This window comes from Solanum tuberosum, unplaced genomic scaffold (genome assembly GCF_000226075.1).
Source record: "Solanum tuberosum cultivar DM 1-3 516 R44 unplaced genomic scaffold, SolTub_3.0 scf00034, whole genome shotgun sequence".
In the NCBI taxonomy this organism is placed as follows: Eukaryota; Viridiplantae; Streptophyta; class Magnoliopsida; order Solanales; family Solanaceae; genus Solanum; species Solanum tuberosum.
In genome coordinates, this window is record NW_006238962.1 from 1,663,835 (window position 1) to 1,671,330 (window position 7,496).

General features: G+C 28.6%; 1 non-coding gene across 1 annotated transcript; it reads right to left on the minus strand.

Annotated features, from left to right (window-relative positions):
- Positions 1-4,029: 4,029 nt before the first annotated feature.
- On the minus strand, positions 4,030-4,102 carry TRNAE-CUC (transfer RNA glutamic acid (anticodon CUC)). The gene has a single exon. It is a non-coding gene; the product is annotated as a tRNA-Glu (tRNA).
- Between the last annotated feature and the right edge of the window lie 3,394 nt (positions 4,103-7,496).

A 7,496-nucleotide genomic window follows, 5' to 3' on the forward strand; every position in this document is an offset into this window, starting at 1 on the left:
AATTTGAAGTTGGAAGAGAGTTTTGGAAAATGTTTTCCTTAAGTTTTGAAGGGAAGTTATTTTCCTTATTGATTTGAAAAACATTTAGCCCAACCAAACATGAGAAAATTGAAAAATATTTTTCGGAAAATATTTTCCTTCGTACCAAACACACCCTTAATCTAAATAAGCTAGCTCGCCACATATTTAATCATCTATTCATAGATAAAGATAAGTTATCTCTATCATGGGGTAAATAATAGTATCGAGATATATATGTTATTCGAGAATTTTACTTCTAGAATTTGTTGCGGATTTGAACTTTCAATTGGATAAAAATTATGATAAGAAACACTTTTATTTTTTGTAGGTGCACAAATTAATTAATTTGAACTTTAAATTGGATATTGAATATTGGGTGAGAGATTAAATGAGTGTTTGAATATAAAATAACAAAATTTGAAGAACAAAAAGTAGTATTGTATTTGTTTTTAAGTTGAAAAGGGAGTTGTGATTGGCGCAATTGAATTTACTTTTTGATTTTTCGTGAGTATTTGAATTGGAAATTGTGAAAAAATAATTAAAAGTTTATTGAATTTTGGAAAATAATAATAATTCTGTGTCTAAACAATGTATTCCGAAAAAATAAATATTCATGACTAAAATGGACATTTAAACAGCAATTTATTTATTTTGATTAAATTATATAAATATGTGATATAAAAACATAGTTAAGCTAATAACTCATGTGACGATCGAGTAAATAGATTTTCTTTTAAATGATGAATGATGAATGATGATACGATGATCTGTCATTTCATCTAAAAGTTTAAATCTTTACCATATATATACTTTCATGTATTAATTAAAAGCTAAAAACAAGAAACTTAACTAAATCCAACAATCTACTAATTAAAAGTATATACTACTAATTACGTATATACTAACTAAATCCAAATACTTTGTTTAGCAAAAAATAATAATATAACATTTGTGGATCCACTAAGATTGGTAACGTGACGTGATAAAGAATGAAACTTATGATTTTAATTTAATATTTTATCAGGTTCAATCTTTACTTCCTTTGTCCACTTTTAATTATCATGTTGCGCTTTTCGAAAGTCAATTTGACTAATTTTCAAAGTGAATTAGATCACATTAATTCGATATTTTAAACAAAAAATGTAGATATTCAAAAACTATACAAAAAGTACTATAAATTGTAATTTTTTTGCATAACAATATGATGAAAAAATACACCGTATAATGTAAGTCAAAGTACTTATCGTTTGACTCTAAAAAAGGAAACTATGACAACTATAAGTGGACGGAGGTAGTATAATTTTATTACCGTTTCTATCCAATAATACTTGTCCACTATTAACTTTGCACATTTCTTAAGAAACTATAAATAGAATGATAATTTTACTATATCATCCTTTGAATATACAATGTCTTGAAAAGTGTAATAAGGAAATGTCTTGAAAAATAATAAGGAAATGTCTATAATTAATGATAAGGGTAAATTAAAACTAAGCGTAAAATTATCCATTACTTTCATAAAGTGGACAGTATTGTTGGATATCCCAAAATAGTATAGTGGAAAACTATTTTTGGACAGAGGGAATACAATATTAATAATTTGAAATTAAATATAATATATTCAGAAACTTATTTTTTAAAAGTTGTGAATGAAATGCTTGGGCATGAAGAATATAGAAAAAATCAATCTAGGTTGTGGTAAAGTGGAGGGACCTCTTCATCTTTAATCAGAGTTTGAGTTCGAGTTTTGGGTATGGAAATTTTTTTATTAGGAGTATCACTCCCTAATGAGCCATACAATGCATGATTAGAATTTAATCGAGATTCTAATACGGACTTCAACACCGGGTGAAAAACAAAACAAAAATAAAAAAATAAGGGTTGGCTTGTTAACCAAATATTCTATTTAGTGGTACATAATATGCAGAAAAAAGGCTGTATTTTTTTCTTCTTTCGGTGCCTTCTTGCTAATGACAAACTGTAATAAAGAGAAAAATTCCAGACTTTGCAAAGTTCTAAACTTAAAGCACAAATATTATTTGTCTCTTTTTAATTTAGCTTTCAATGTGAATGCAAAAAAAAATATTACTACCTTCGTCCATTTTTAATTGTCATAGTTTCTTTTTTTAGAGTCAAACAATAAAACTTTTGACTAACATTTTACGGTGTATTTTTTCATCATATTGATATTCAAAAAATTGTTATAATTCTTTTTCATAGGTATTTTCAATATATTTTACTTGAATCGGCGTATCATAAACAACCTCTACGAATTACGATTGCTTTCACAAGGTTGCATACACACCATCCTCTTCATACCCTACTCATGATATTACACTGAATACGTTTTTATTAGTGTTATTGTGAGAATGTAAACAAATTAGAAACGCAAAGAAGTGAAGAAAAACGAATGTTTAAGTTAAGGAATTTTCAAATGAGAAGAAAATATGCATGCAAAAGAAGCTTTTCAACTAAAAATTTCAAAGTTCTTTTATTCACTATAACCTTAATAACATTAGTTGAAGATACATTGCATGCTAATTAATTAGACAATTTTAATTGTGGTAAATTAATTAAACCTCTTTGTTCACATGAAGAAACTACTTAATGCCCCAAATGATACTTTTGATTATTCATTTGTTCTATGGGAGGTAATTTCGTGAAACATCTAAATAATGTTGATCAAGTTGCAATGGATCTTAACACTAAATTTTTTTTCTTGGACGTAACGACAGACAAATTTTGTAGCTAAACAGTAAAATTTATTTAACAACAAATTTATATTAACTACAAGCAAAATAGAGATAGATTTGCGATGAAGTTCGTAGACATTTTCATTTTTTAAGTAGTAAGTTGGATGTGGAGTGAGTTCTATAGACCAACAATTGAAAATCAACCCATTTTTATTTTATTTTTTTAATTAATGGACCTTTTAGATTATGGTCTAAAGAATTATTAAAAGTTTATAAAAGTACATTAGATTAATGTCTAAAAGTTTACAAGTTATTACAACCGCGCGTGAGATGATAGTTTAATATTTTATATGTAAGATTAAACAATATATGATCAAACGTTTGTCCTTTAATTTGTCAAAGACTATACTTACATTTATATAACTTTATAAGTAGGAATAAAATCTAAATTGTGACATCCTTGAAAAGGGCCATTTGTGTAAATCACACAAGTTTTACCCAGGTGTCTAGGCCAGCTAATATGATTGATCCACCTCAAATTGGTCCTTTGCCACCTCTTTGCCCAATTCTTGTGGTTTTAATGGACTCTTGTTGTTTCATTTTCATCTCTTTGTGAGATAAGGATTTAACGAAAATAACATTCTTATCATTACAAGGTAATATCTACATATACACTATTTTTTTCAGATTTTATTTATGAGATTAAACTAATTTATTATTATTTTATACTTTTGTCATTCTAGCTTTTCCCCATAATTTAGCATTCACGAGATGATTCACGAGATAAGTGATAGATTTGGCATATGTATAATGGCTTCAATTGAACCCATTATTTTCGATTCAGAATATAGGTATGCATGTAAAATGTAAATGTAGCAATTCATATTTCATTCACAAAAGATAGAGAAGCTATTCCAAAGAGAGACATCTAACCGCTCAATTGAATTTCACATAAGAGATTATTAAAGAATCAAATAAAAATTCATTGTTTCACTAAAACCAATCGATATAGATTGAAGATTGAGACAAGTGTTGTTTGATTATTAAATATCATTAGTTACGTCTCTACTTTCAAATGAGTAATGATTAATAATTAAATAGATTCATCTTTTCATTTAACACATTTGCCTTTTGATTTATGTATAGTTCTTACGTTATCATGTATATAACTTAAATCGATATCATTATTATCATATGAAAGAAGAAAAGAACTCTTCCTTCTCGGGAAAAAGATTCAATAACAACAATATATATAAACAAACAAGTTGTTTACGATAAGACTCTCGACAAAACAAGAAATAAAAAAAAAAACTAATTCCGTTGCCGGGACTTGAACCCGGGTCTCTCGGGTGAGAGCCGAGTATCCTAACCAACTAGACTACAACGGATTTGTTGCTTAATCATTTGTTTGTATTTATATAATATCGTAAAGAACGTCCACATCCCAATCCCAACAATTGTGTACCGCAAAACAATCTTAAAGTTGAATAAGAATATCAGATATATCTCATGATTATTTTGCAGAATTTTCACTGAGGGAGTTCAACATAGCTTTTTCAACGTAAGAGATTCAATCCCTAGCTTCGCCCCTGTTCGTAAAAAATGTTACGGGGACACATACTTATATATATTAAGAAATTTATTAAATATTTAGTTACACATTTAATTGTTACTTATTATAATATGAATTTAACATCATTATACAAATTTATAAACTTCAAATCTTTGATCCACCTCCAAATGATTTACCACATGATTGTTAGATAGTGGAATGCCAAGAACAGGATATGCCACCATTTTTTGTTTAGGAGATATAATAGAGTGTCTAACTATTTTTAAATCTTATTGGTTAATAAAAACATGTTCTTTTGTTTTGGAAATAGATGACATGATGGACCCCTTTGTTAATTAAAAATTATTATTGATAAGAAAATATCTACTGGTTGCAAATTAAAATATTCAAGTACAATAATTAATATGCAGAAGTATGTGTGATAAACATGTCAAAAATAGTCAAATACCACAAACATTACAAGTATTTTAAGACGGATGGAATATATTTCTTACCTAATAATAATAATAACATCTAATACTTACTGTTAATGATATCACACTTGTAATGACTCGAAAGGTCATTTTTGGATATTTTTATAAAATTACCGTTTTATCCCTCTCGATAGTTGTCTCGAGTAATTTCTGATCAGTCAATAAAGTATGTTTGGAATTTTTTTTGAACTATTCGATAATTACGATTATTTAATTGACAAATTATTTTTAAATAATTAATTTAATTTATAACTAATGGGGTAAAGTGATAATTTATTTAAAACCCAATACTATTTGACCCTTATATATTAAACTAAGTAGTAGGGTTTATCTGATTATTTTTATATGAAAAGAAAAGATAATAAGAAGAGGAGAAAATTCAGGTAAGAATTGTTCACAATTTTTCATCACCGAATGCGATGATGAATTTCTGTAATATTAAATTTTGATTAGACGTTAGTGGAACAATCTTTAATATACTATAATTGAATTTGGATTGGAATATAAATTGTTCAATATAGTAATTGTTGCCAATGATTGGTGCAGTGGCAATTAGTTTTGCACCAAAAGGAAGAATATTATTAGCGTACTGTTTGTGTTTCTTGCCTTTCTTTTTTTTAATGTCTTGAAAATCATCACATTATTATATTGGTTGGAGGATTTGATTATTGATAATTTAATAAATGATTGATATGTAATGATTGCTATACTATGTGTGGTTAGCAATTAGGAATATAATTAGAATTGGAGATATAGTGAGGACGTATGTATTCTTAGGTTCGGAGGTGGTGTTCTTTCCGTGGATGATTGGTAATTTGACTTAATTTATTATTATTATCACATTATGAGTTAAGTTATGGCATATTGAGATAGGTACTTAAATATTAAATATATCCTATCATATAAATACCATAAGATTTATGGTATTGGAGAATGGAAATTTAACCCTAGACTTGAAATTTGGAAATATGAGGGTTGACATGATAATTGGCATCAAAATTTAGGAACTTGATTTTAAGTTTGTATAAGTTTTGGGTCTAGGCTAGACCTATAGTAATATGGTTGTTGTTAGTTTTGAAAACTTTTTGTGATTAATTATGTTTTATTAGGAAAATATATTTTAGACTGGTTTAAGAGTCGCCACTTAATTTTCAAGAAAAATTAAGAAAACTACTTTTTCAAAAGATTAAAACAGGAAATCAATTGAAAAATATTTAAGGGGGTTCGAGGTTCTTATTAACATTTCGGGAAGGATTTGAAAGCACTCAAAATGTCCGCTAACTTGCGGTTATCCGACAATTAAAATATTTGGCTAACAATAGGCATGCTTGACTAGTTACCGAATGAACGAATTTTATAACTTAAAATCATTTAAAGAGGAAAAGGGAATAAATTATCTAAAATGTCCAAGTAGAGAAAAGCTTCTAAGTTTTTTAGAAATCAGTTTGGAAAAAGATAAGTATACTTAGTTATTTTAAGATAAAGTATTGTAAGTTAGCTAACTCAAAATGGGTGTCCTTTGGGGAATTATGAGTTAAGAACCTTAAAATTAATTAGCAAATAAGCATGTACTAACAAGAAAATTAACACGAAATATATAATAAGGAGAGAGGGAGATTTGGGCCCAAGTCTGGTTTCTGTCCGCCTGGGCCAGTACTTTGGCCTATTTTCGTTTTGGGCCTTTGGCCCAATTTTTGCCACCTTTGTACCTGTCCTAAACTAAATTGAATATATTTTTTATTTGTTTCTTTGGGCCGTAGGCCCATTTTCCATCTGTCCTAAATTCTAACAATATGATAATAATAATAATAATAGGGCTTAGGCCCAAAAACAACAAATATACAAGCTGAATTTTGGGGGCCTTTCGATCCATTTCCCTCTTTCGTATACACTAGATGTGTACTAGTGTATACAATCTTGTATTAGCTCCAAACACCTGTACGTCAATTTCGAGGACACATTCTTCAATTCCTTATGGCTGGTACTTCGGTGGTTGACTCGAGACAAACAAGATTGAGCCCTCTCGGCTCAAAACGAAATGCACGGATAAGCAAAGGAGTCCAGTAGACTCACTCAAAGGCTCATGCAAGGAAACAAGAAATAATAATTAATAAATGACAAAAAGGGAATCTGATTTATAATATGATGGTCAATCAAGTTAAGCAAGAGATGATGCAGTTACTGTCACTTAATAAAGGGATATAATTTATGATAAACTATGTTAGGAGTCAAATGCTTCTATCCCTTGAAATTAGATGAGAAAAATGGCAGCAAGCAAAATTAGAACCATACCATAGACTTTAACACATTTTTACACGAGCATGCATTTAACATAAGCCGACAACACTAATTTGGTATAAATGAGTGATCCTAGTAAGCATCTAAACATATTAGTGCATGTTGTAGAAAGTTAAATCGCAAAAAAAACTTAGCTTCTAATCTCAATTAATTGGGCAGGAGCTATACATTCATGGTTCACTAAGGTACAAATTAAAAGGAAGCCAATCTATTACTCACCATATAATTAAACTAAACACCAAGACAAAGATTAACTAGATTTTCTCTAAAATCACAGATTAAGTCAAAACAGTCTTGGACAACCTAAAGGTGCAATCAAGCAGATACGAAACCACTTCAATGACTCCAAACTAAAATTGATCCTCGGTAACTCAAGATTCAAATATTTCCAGCTCATTCAAGGCCGGATAACTCTTTATAAACATCAAAACAAACAGA